Source organism: Rutidosis leptorrhynchoides, chromosome 11 (genome assembly GCF_046630445.1).
Source record: "Rutidosis leptorrhynchoides isolate AG116_Rl617_1_P2 chromosome 11, CSIRO_AGI_Rlap_v1, whole genome shotgun sequence".
NCBI lineage: Eukaryota > Viridiplantae > Streptophyta > Magnoliopsida > Asterales > Asteraceae > Rutidosis > Rutidosis leptorrhynchoides.
The window spans coordinates 393,837,327-393,850,297 of record NC_092343.1 but is presented as its reverse complement, the minus strand read 5'-3'; positions in this window follow the sequence as shown (position 1 = coordinate 393,850,297).

The following is a 12,971-nucleotide window of genomic DNA, read 5'->3' as shown; positions in this document are numbered from 1 at the left end:
ATCGAAATACTCGTTTCACTTCTAGTTTTGCAAGAAACCTTGGAGACCCGCTTAGACATGAGTACCGCGTACCACCCACAAACCGACGAACCGAGCAAACGAACGATTTACGTCTTGGAAAGACATGTCACAAACTCGTATTGTCACCTTTAGTAGATCACTCTTACAACAGTAGATACCACTCGTGTGTTCACACGCACTTTCCGAAACCCTATATGACCGCTAATGTCATACCCCTGATCATTTAACCAAAGCATCAACCACCGAAATCTGAACTCCATCAAGAAACAACAATTGAGATCGTTCAAGTCCGAGAAGGGCTCGAGACAACCCATTGTCGCCAGAAGAGTTATACCAAACTTAGATGAAAACCTCACCAAACCCAGTGTGTAACCGCGTAATATTGAGAAACCGCACCTTGGAAGGGTGTAATCCATTTTGGGAAATCGAGAAAGGCTATATCCGCAATATTGAACCTTTTGAAACCTTGGAGCGTATTGGAACCGCTTCCTACCGTTTAGAACTTCCGACTCAATTAAGTTTCCGTTTACCCTACATTTCGTGTAACAAACTTAGAAACGTGTCCTGCGGAACAGGAACGTGCAATCCTGCTAGATACATCAACTATCGATGACAAACTACTCTTCATAGGAAAACCAGTTGAAACCGGGGATCGTAAAAACCAAACCTTAATACAACGTGAAACCCTAACTATCCAAATTCATGAGAACACTAAAGGACGTACCTTCACTTATTCATAGCATTGACATCTCCGGTCTCGAGTGAGAGGCATCGATTATTACTTCCAACTAAATTTCGGGACGAAATTTCTTTTGAGGTGTGGATAATGTAACATCCCGCGTTTTTCCGTTAAATTTATTTTAACACCGTCTTTTTATATATATATATATATATATAATATCTTTCGTCATTTAAATTTGTATCCTTCGTTAAATATCGTTCATAATATCCTCATTATTTAATTATAACGTCACCAATTTACTCGGGCGTTTCAAAATAATTCGTTTGGATAATCCATGCACCCGACTACAAACTTGAGGGACTAAACTTGCCAAAAGACCAAACTTTTGACTAGGTCAAAGTGGTCAAACCACTCTCCACCATTCATTAATTCTATTTTCATTTTCCTTTTTCCTTCATACTTTCCATTTTCCTTTCAATTCTTCAATTTGAAGATTCATCATCCATTTCAATTCAAGCAATCAAACATCAAAACAAACTACATATTCTTGATCCTCTCACCATCCTCTTCGATTTGATGCTAACCACTTCGATTTTGGGTAACATTTCTAAAACACTAGATTTCTTTAAATTCGTGTTCTTGACTTATAAAGTTGTTAATTAGTGTCTATGGCTCATCGTGATGTCGTGTATGTAATTTGTATGCTCGATTCGTTGTTTTTGGTGTAACTAGTTCATTATGAAAATTTGCTTGCTAAATCTTTGATTTTGAATGATCAAATGTTGTTAGATTGTTAAAGTGCATGTTTTAAAAGTGTTACTAGTATCATTAGCTTCGTTTTGATGTATAGGTTGATTAAGGAAACTCCAAGAACATGATTAGTGATTTTGTGAACTTGGATTAGGGTTTGATAAGCTTTAGATGAACTTTTGATGCACCAAATGCTATGAAATATTGTAGATAAGAATTTTGTTGCAATGTGTGTATGATTACCTTCGAAACGGCATATCATACATGTAAATTGGTTGCCCGAATCATAAAATGCGTTTTAGAACTTGAAACTTTGATTATGAACGTTTAATGCGGTTTTTAGTTGTTGTTAGTGATGAATTGCTTGATGAAATGTGCTTAGTTGTTTTCCTTGTCAAATTACCTTTCTAATGATATAGGTTATGCGTTTTAAGTGTTTTCGGTGCATGAAATGTGTTATATTGTATTTTGGTTCGTGACTTGGACCATTTTTCTGCAAACTGCATGATTCCCAGGTATTGCGCGCCGCGCATTTACCCGCGCGCCGCGCAGAATCAGAGATCCCAGATGTTTGCCTTCTTGGTTGAGTTCTGACCAGAAATTGCACTTGGGTGCGCGCCGCGCATTTACCCGCGCGCCGCGCAAAAGCCCAGGCCACTCTCTTTTGTTTTTAAATGTCACAAAAATGTTTCCGCTTAACTAAAACTCCGTTTAACATGAAACTTGACTATTAGGCTCTTATATGACTTCTCATCTTGGGAAAATTGTCGGATACCCGACCCGACCCCGTTGACTTTGACTTTGACCAAGTTTGACTTTTTGTCAAACTTAACCAAACGATTATACAATCGTTCTAACATACTTAACTACTTGTATCGTGCATGAAACTTGACAAATTGATTCACATGCTATATTAATCGAGTCGTAACGAGCCATAGGACTAATTGAACATCTTTGACCGTTTGTGTTTACCGTTATTGATACAACCTATATGTTTAGGTCAAGACTAGCTTTGTCTTTGCACGCGTCTACTTGTTGAAGTACTTTATTAACTCTTGCACTCAAGGTGAGATCATAGTCCCACTTTTACTCTTTTTGAACTTATATTTGGGATGAGAAAACATAAACGATTCTTTTGAACTAAGTGAACACAAGAACGGGAAAACAAACATTCTACATACGAGTTTAGAACGAAAATCCTCAATCTGATTATCATTAGTTACATCAGATGGTGTAAGCGAGAACTTATGTTATATGGCCATATGGGTTGACAACCCTCATCTTTGACGGTTCGCTACCGTCTACAGATGAAATATATTTTCGAGAATCAGTGTTTGTTTTAGCACTATGGATGGGGTATACAATGGATGGAATGTTAAGCTTTGATAATTGGGTGCTCGTGAATATTAACTTTTAGAATGTATTACTATTATTTCAACTTTTCAAACCTTGTGGTTCGACTTACTTACTTTTACTCACTTACTTACTTAAACCTATGATTTCACCAACGTTTTCGTTGACAGATTTCTATGTTTTTCTCAGGTCTTGCACGATATGTGATACATGCTTCCGCTCACTATTTGATACTTGCATTGGATGTCGAGTATACATGCATTACTTGGAGCGTCTTTTGACTTTACTTTAAACCGTGTCGCCTAGATTTCAAATGTACTTATAACCTTGTAACTTAACTTTTGGTTGAACAATTCTTGTAAACTTTGAAAAGAATCTTTATTTTGAAATGAGGGTGACATATTTTGGTCAAACATTGTCATAAAGACTTATGACCAGGTAATGGGACCCACGTAGTCGACGCCGTCACTTGACGATTTGTCGGGGTCGCTACATATTGGGCCTAACAAACCCCATCCAAAGTACCGGATGCTTTAGTACTTCGAAATTTATATCATATCCGAAGGGTGTCCCGGAATGATGGGGATATTCTTATATATGCATCTTGTTAATGTCGGTTACCAGGTGTTCACCATATGAATGACTTTTATCTCTATGTATGGGATGTGTATTGAAATATGAAATCTTGTAGTCTATTGTTACGATTTGATATATATAGGTTAAACCTATAACTCACCAACATTTTTGTTGACGTTTAAAGCATGTTTATTCTCAAGTGAATACTAAGAGCTTCCGCTGTTGCATACTAAAATAAGGACAAGATTTGGAGTCCATGTTTGTATGATATTGTGTAAAAACTGCATTCAAGAAACTGATTTCGATGTAACATATTTGTATTGTAAACCATTATGTAATGGTCGTGTGTAAACAGGATATTTTAGATTATCATTATTTGATAACCTACGTAAAGCTTTTTAAACCTTTATTTATGAAAAAAAAGGTTATGGTTTGTTTTAAAAATGAATGCAGTCTTTGAAAAACGTCTCATATAGAGGTCAAAACCTCGCAACGAAATCAATTAATATGGAACGTTTTTAATCAATAAGAACGGGACATTTCAGTTGGTATCCGAGCGTTGGTCTTAGAGAACCAGAATTTTGCATTAGTGTGTCTTATCGAGTTTGTTAGGATGCATTAGTGAGTCTGGACTTCGACCGTGTTTACTTGAAAAATGATTGCTTAACAAATTTTGTTGGAAACTACATATTTTTAACATGTGAATATTATGTGATATATTAATCTCTTAACGCGTTTGATATTATGTGATAGATGTCTACCTCTAGAACAAGTCCCATTGACTCACCTAATAATAATGAAGAGTCAAATGTAATTTGGAATGATTCGTGGACTGATTCAGGAAGAAGAATCGGAACCGGATGAAGAAATAGAACCGGTGGGGGAAATAATAAAACGGTTAAGTAAAAGAAAATCCTCAACCAACCGACCAAGGTTAATTATGGTCAATGGTGTTTCCGCCAAGGAAGCAAAATATTGGGAGGATTACCAATTCTCCGATGAATCGGATTCCGACGAGAATTCCGATGATGTTATAGAAATTACCCCAACTGAATTTAAAAAGGCAAAAGAAAATAATAAGGGAAAGGGCATAAAAATAGAGAAATCTAATTCCAACCCCGATGAACTTTATATGTATCGTCAACCCCCGAAGTCCTTAAGTTGTAACAATGACCCGGGAACCTCTAAACCACCAGGTTTTTCTAAACCAATGTGGAAAACGACGGCTCGTATTAGGGGAACATCATATATCCCTAGAAACTTGGCAAAACGAACCAAAACCGAAGAAGAAGAAACAAGCGAGTCGGAATAAGATAGTTGTATTCGTGTGGTGTAATATATGTAATATAGTGTGCTTATGCTTTATGATATATGTAAAAATTGGTTGTATTAATAAGTATTTTTCTTTTATGAATCTAACTCCTGTCTATTTTACAGTATAAAAACACAAAATGGATAGACAACTCAATATTTTAAGAGACCTACCCGAAGACATGATTGATGAAATCTTGTCTAGAGTCGGTCAGAATTCTTCGGCACAACTATTTAAGGCGAGATCAGTTTGTAAGACATTCGAAGAATGTTCCAAGAATGCCTTGGTTTATAAAAGGCTTTCGTTCGAAAGATGGGGGATATCACATTGGGAAATTCATAAGTTACGATGTGTTTACTTTGACGTATATATTGCGGGGAACCCAAATGCTATTTTACGCAATGGGTTAAGAAATTATTTTGACTCAATATATCCGAATATTGGACTTCGTGATTTAGAAAAAGCGGCTAACATGCAACATAAAGAAGCATGTTATGCTTACGGATTAGTAATGTTCGCTTCTCACCAAAGTGAGAACAAGAACATCGGGCTACAACTATTAAACAAAACGTTCCCACAAGTGACGGAGTCGGTAATTGGGGTAAGAAATGAGGTTTTTAGATTGTTACGGGACTGTTGGACATTACGTAACCCTCGTCCCTTTGACGACGTTACAACACGCTGTCTTATCAACGGCCATAACGGTTATGTTCCACAAGACCAAGGATGGGAAGTAGTCCTAGTAAAACCAGAATACATGACTTGTTTCTGGACGTATGAATTACGTGTCTTTATTGCCTTTGCTGAACGACTTGTGTACTAGCTAGAATTATCTTCACAACTATCTTGTATCAAAGTTATTGTGTGCTATATTTCATGCTTTATGTAAAATAAGCGGTATTGTAAGTTTGTAAAATATTGTATAAAAGTTTGAACGCGAAATATTATTATAATCAGTTTTCATATAGAATTGTAGTAGTTGAATTGTATATTAGCTACTAAGTATGAACTTAACGGGTAGGTACTACCCGAATTTAAACTTATAAAACGCTAATATGAAGAAAAAGCTTTTATAAATGAGTTCATATTATGCTACGAAATACTATTAACTACTCTTAATATTCTGTATGATTAACTTGTTCCATTTGACTATTTTGAAGGAAATGGCACCGACTACTCGACACACCGTGAATATGAATGAAGAGGAATTCCGTACTTTTCTAGCTTCAAACATAGCCGCAGTACAGGCTGCGCTACATACCAACAATAACCTTGTATCTAGGAGTACAGGAAATCATGTAGGATGCACCTACAAAGAATTCACTGCCTGCAAACCTTTGGAATTTGATGGAACCGAAGGACCGATCGGATTGAAACGGTGGACCGAGAAGGTCGAATCGGTGTTTGCCATAAGCAAGTGTATTGAAGAGGACAAAGTGAAGTACGCTACGCATACCTTCACAGGTTCTGCGTTAACATGGTGGAATACCTATCTAGAGCAAGTGGGACAAGATGATGCGTACGCACTACCGTGGTCAGCATTCAAGCACTTGATGAACGAGAAGTACCGTCCCAGAACCGAGGTCAATAAGCTCAAGACAGAACTTAGAGGGTTACGAACCCAAGGATTTGATATTACCACGTACTAAAGACGATTCACAGAATTGTGCCTATTGTGTCCGGGAGCATTCGAAGATGAGGAAGAGAAGATCGACGCGTTTGTGAAAGGATTACCGGAAAGAATCCAAGAAGATATAAGTTCACACGAGCCCGCCTCCATACAACAGGCATGTAGAATGGCTCACAAACTAGTGAACCAGATTGAAGAAAGAATTAAAGAACAGACTGCTGAAGAGGCCAATGTGAAGCAAGTCAAAAGAAAGTGGGAGGAAAACGGTGATAAGAATCACCAATACAACAACAACAGCAATTACAACAATAATCGCAACAATTATCCCAACAATCACAACATCAATCGCAACTACAACAAACGGCCCAACAACAACAACAACAACAACAACAACAACAACTACAACAATCATCCCAACAACAATAATAACCGCAACAACAACAACAATCAGAAGCAGCTATGTCAAAGGTGTGAAAAGTATCACTCGGGGTTCTGCACCAAATTTTGCAACAAGTGTAAAAGAAATGGTCATAGCGTGGCGAAGTGTGAGGTCTACGGACTAGGGGTTAATAGAACGAAAGGAACAAATGGTGTCGGAACGAGTAATGGCGGAGCAAGTAGTGTCGGATCAAGTTATGCCAATGTAGTTTGTTATAAATGTAAAAAAACCGGGCCACATTATTAGAAATTGCCCGAACCAGGAGAACACGAATGGATAAGGCCGCGGAAGAGTTTTCAATATTAATGCGGCAGAGGCACAGGAAGACCCGGAGCTTGTTACGGGTACGTTTCTTATTGACAATAAATATGCTTACGTTTTATTTGATTCGGGTGCGGATAGAAGCTATATGAGTAGAGATTTTTGTGCTAAATTAAGTTGTCCATTGACGCCTTTGGATAGTAAATTTTTACTCGAATTAGCAAATGGTAAATTAATTTCAGCAGATAATATATGTCAGAATCGAGAAATTAAACTGGTTAGCGAAACATTTAAGATTGACTTGATACCAGTAGAGTTAGGGAGTTTTGATGTGATAATCGGTATGGACTGGTTGAAAGAAGTGAAAGCAGAGATCGTTTGTTACAAAAACGCAATTCGCATTATACGAGAAAAAGGAAAACCCTTAATGGTGTACGGAGAAAAGAGCAACACGAAGCTACATCTTATTAGTAATTTGAAGGCACAAAAACTAATAAGAAAAGGTTGCTATGTTGTTCTAGCACACGTCGAGAAAGTACAAACTGAAGAAAAGAGCATCAATGATGTTCCCGTCGCAAAAGAATTTCCCGATGTATTTCCGAAAGAATTACCGGGATTACCCCCACATCGATCCGTTGAATTTCAAATAGATCTTGTACCAGGAGCTGCACCAATAGCTCGTGCTCCTTACAGACTCGCACCCAGCGAGATGAAAGAACTGCAAAGCCAATTACAAGAACTTTTAGAGTGTGGTTTCATTCGACCAAGCACATCACCGTGGGGAGCTCCTGTTTTGTTTGTCAAGAAGAAAGATGGTACATTCAGGTTGTGTATCGACTACCGAGAGTTGAACAAACTTACCATCAAGAACCGCTACCCACAACCGAGAATCGACGACTTATTTGATCAACTACAAGGCTCGTCTGTTTATTCAAAGATTGACTTACGTTCCGGGTATCATCAAATGCGGGTGAAAGAAGATGATATTCCAAAGACTGCTTTCAGAACACGTTACGGTCATTACGAGTTTATGGTCATGCCGTTTGGTTTAACTAATGCACCAGCTGTGTTCATGGACCTTATGAACCGAGTGTGTGGACCATACCTTGACAAGTTTGTCATTATTTTCATTGATGACATACTTATTTACTCAAAGAATGACCAAGAACACGGTGAACATTTGAGAAAGGTGTTAGAAGTATTGAGGAAGGAAGAATTGTACGCTAAATTTTCAAAGTGTGCATTTTGGTTGGAAGAAGTTCAATTCCTCGGTCACATAGTGAACAAAAAAGGTATTAACGTGGATCCGGCAAAGATAGAAACTGTTAAAAAGTGGGAAACCCCGAAAACTCCGAAACACATACGCCAGTTTTTAGGACTAGCTGGTTACTACAGAAGGTTCATCCAAGACTTTTCCAGAATAGCAAAACCCTTGACTGCATTAACGCATAAAGGGAAGAAATTTGAATGGAAGGATGAACAAGAGAAAGCGTTTCAGTTATTGAAGAAAAAGCTAACTACGGCACCTATATTGTCATTGCCTGAAGGGAATGATGATTTTGTGATTTATTGTGACGCATCAAAGCAAGGTCTCGGTTGTGTATTAATGCAACGAACGAAGGTGATTGCTTATGCGTCTAGACAATTGAAGATTCACGAGCAAAATTATACGACGCATGATTTGGAATTAGGCGCGGTTGTTTTTGCATTAAAGACTTGGAGGCACTACTTATATGGGGCCAAAAGTATTATATATACCGACCACAAAAGTCTTCAACACATATTTAATCAGAAACAACTGAATATGAGGCAGCGTAGGTGGATTGAATTGTTGAATGATTACGACTTTGAGATTCGTTACCACCCGGGGAAGGCAAATGTGGTAGCCGATGCCTTGAGCAGGAAGGATAGAGAACCCATTCGATTAAAATCTATGAATATAATGATTCATAATAACCTTACTACTCAAATAAAGGAGGCGCAACAAGGAGTTTTAAAAGAGGGAAATTTAAAGGATGAAATACCCAAAGGATCGGAGAAGCATCTTAATATTCAGGAAGACGGAACCCGGTATAGGGCTGAAAGAATTTGGGTACCAAAATTTGGAGATATGAGAGAAATGGTACTTAGAGAAGCTCATAAAACCAGATACTCAATACATCCTGGAACGGAGAAGATGTACAAGGATCTCAAGAAACATTTTTGGTGGCCGGGTATGAAAGCCGATGTTGCTAAATACGTAGGAGAATGTTTGACGTGTTCTAAGGTCAAAGCTGAGCATCAGAAACCATCAGGTCTACTTCAACAACCCGAAATCCCAGAATGGAAATGGGAAAACATTACCATAGATTTCATCACTAAATTGCCAAGGACTGCAAGTGGTTTTGATACTATTTGGGTAATAGTTGATCGTCTCACCAAATCAGCACACTTCCTGCCAATAAGAGAAGATGACAAGATGGAGAAGTTAGCACGACTGTATTTGAAGGAAGTCGTCTCCAGACATGGAATACCAATCTCTATTATCTCTGATAGGGAGAAATACCATTTCATGGTTAAAGAAGGCATCGTTCTTGGTCATAAAATTTCAAAGAAAGGAATCGAAGTGGATAGAGCTAAAGTAGATGTAATTGCTAAACTTCCACATCCCACCAATGTTAGAGGAGTTAGGAGTTTTCTAGGGCATGCCGGTTTTTACCGACGTTTCATAAAAGATTTTTCTAAAATTGCCACTCCTATGAATAAACTCCTAGAAAAGGATGCTCCATTCATCTTTTCAGATGAATGTATCAAATCTTTTAATATTCTTAAAGAAAAACTCACTAATGCGCCGATCATGATAATACCAAATTGGAATCTACCATTTGAACTTATGTGCGATGCAAGTGATTTTGCAATGGGAGCCGTTTTAGGACAAAGGATTGAAAAACGATTTCAACCTATATATTATGCTAGTAAGACGTTACAAGGAGCACAAAAAAATTATACAACTACTGAAAAAGAACTCCTTGCTATTGTCTTTGCTTTCGACAAATTTCGATCATATCTCGTTCTAGCTAAAACGGTGGTCTATACCGACCATTCTACTCTTAGATACCTATTTTTGAAACAAGATGCCAAACCAAGATTAATCCGTTGGATCTTACTCTTACAAGAGTTCAATATTGAAATCCGAGATAAAAGAGGAGCAGAAAATCTCGCCGCTGATCATCTTTCTCGTCTTGAAAATCCCGAATTAGAAGTTCTAAATGAATCGGCTATACAAGATGTAGTGACCCGAACTTTTCCATGTTTATATATATATTAAATGAAATTGTTATTTACATGATTAAGTGTTTTCAACATTTTAAGCAATCAAACTTGTTAAGACTTGATTAATTGAAATAGGTTTCATATAGACAATTGACCACCCAAGTTGACCGGTGATTCACGAACGTTAAAACTTGTAAAAACTATACGATGACATATATATGGTTATATATATAGTTAACAAGATTTTATTATAAGTATGTATCTCATTAGGTATTTTAATAATGAGTTATATACATAAAAATGAGACTATTAATTTAAGAAACTCGAAAATGATATATATAACAATTATCGTTATAACAACGTCTTACTAGGTACATATGAATCATATTAATGATAAGTAAATATATTATTAAGTGTATTAACAATGAAATACATATGTAAAAATAAGACTACTAACTTAATGATTTCGAAACGAGACATATATGTAACGATTATCGTTGTAACGACATTTAACTTTATATATATCATACTAAGATATATTATATATCATAATATCATGATAATATAACAATTTAACATCTCATTTGTTATAATAAATAATGGGTTAATAACATTCAACAAGATCGTTAACCTAAATGTTTCAAAACAACATTTACATGTAACGACTAACGATGACTTAACGACTCAGTTAAAATGTATATACATGTAGTGTTTTAATATGTATTCATACACTTTTGAAAGACTTCAAGACACTTATCAAAATACTTCTACTTAACAAAAATTCTTACAATTACATCCTCGTTCAGTTTCATCAACAATTCTACTCGTATGCACCCGTATTCGTACTCGTACAATACACAGCTTTTAGATGTATGTACTATTGGTATATACACTCCAATGATCAGCTCTTAGCAGCCCATGTGAGTCACCTAACACATGTAGGAACCATCATTTGGCAACTAGCATAAAATATCTCATAAAATTACAAAAATATGAGTAATCATTCATGACTTATTTACATGAAAACAAAATTACATATCCTTTATATCTAATCCATACACCAACGACCAAAAACACCTACAAACACTTTCATTCTTCAACTTTCTTCATCTAATTGATCTCTCTCAAGTTCTATCTTCAAGTTCTAAGTGTTCTTCATAAATTCCAAAAGTTCTAGTTTCATAAAATCAAGAATACTTCCAAGATTGCAAGTTTACTTCCAAGTTTTCTAAATCCATTCCAAGTAATCATCCAAGATCAAGAAACCTTTGTTACTTACAGTAGGTTATCTTTCTAATACAAGGTAATAATCATATTCAAACTTTAATTCAATTTCTATAACTATAACAATCTTATTTCGAGTGGAAATCTTACTTGAAATTGTTTTCGTGTCATGATTCTGCGTCAAGAACTTTCAAGCCATCCAAGGATCCTTTGAAGCTAGATCTATTTTTCTCATTTCTAGTAGGTTTATCCAAGGAACTTGAGTTAGTAATGATATTCATAACATCATTCTATTCATACATATAAAGCTATCTTATTCGAAGGTTTAAACTTGTAATCACTAGAACATAGTTTAGTTAATTCTAAATTTGTTCGCAAATAAAAGTTAATCCTTCTAACTTGACTTTTAAAATCAACTAAACACATGTTCTATATCTATATGATATGCTAACTTAATGATTTAAAACCTGGAAACACGAAAAACACCGTAAAACCGGATTTACGCCGTCGTAGTAACACCGCGGGTTGTTTTGGGTTAGTTAATTAAAAACTATGATAAACTTTGATTTAAAAGTTTTTATTCTGGGAAAATGATTTTTATTGTGAACATGAAACTATATCCAAAAATTATGGTTAAACTCAAATTGAAAGTATGTTTTCTAAAATGGTCATCTAGACGTCGTTCTTTCGACTGAAATGACTACCTTTACAAAAATGACTTGTAACTTATTTTTCTGACTATAAACCTATACTTTTTCTGTTTAGATTCATAAAATAGAGTTCAATATGAAACCATAGCAATTTGATTCACTCAAAATGGATTTAAAATGAAGAAGTTATGGGTAAAACAAGATTAGATAATTTTTCTCATTTTAGCTACGTGAAAATTGGTAACAAATCTATTCCAACCATAACTTAATCAACTTGTATTGTATATTATGTAATCTTGAGATACCATAGACACGTATACAATGTTTCGACCTATCATGTCGACACATCTATATATATTTCGGAACAACCATAGACACTCTATATGTGAATGTTGGAGTTAGCTATACAGGGTTGAGGTTGATTCCAAAATATATATAGTTTGAGTTGTGATCAATACTGAGATACGTATACACTGGGTCATGGATTGATTCAAGATAATATTTATCGATTTATTTCTGTACATCTAACTGTGGACAACTAGTTGTAGGTTACTAACGAGGACATCTGACTTAATAAACTTAAAACATCAAAATATATTAAAAGTGTTGTAAATATATTTTGAACATACTTTGATATATATGTATATATTGTTATAGGTTCGTGAATCAACCAGTGGCCAAGTCTTACTTCCCGACGAAGTAAAAATCTGTGAAAGTGAGTTATAGTCCCACTTTTAAAATCTAATATTTTTGGGATGAGAATACATGCAGGTTTTATAAATGGTTTACAAAATAGACACAAGTACGTGAAACTACATTCT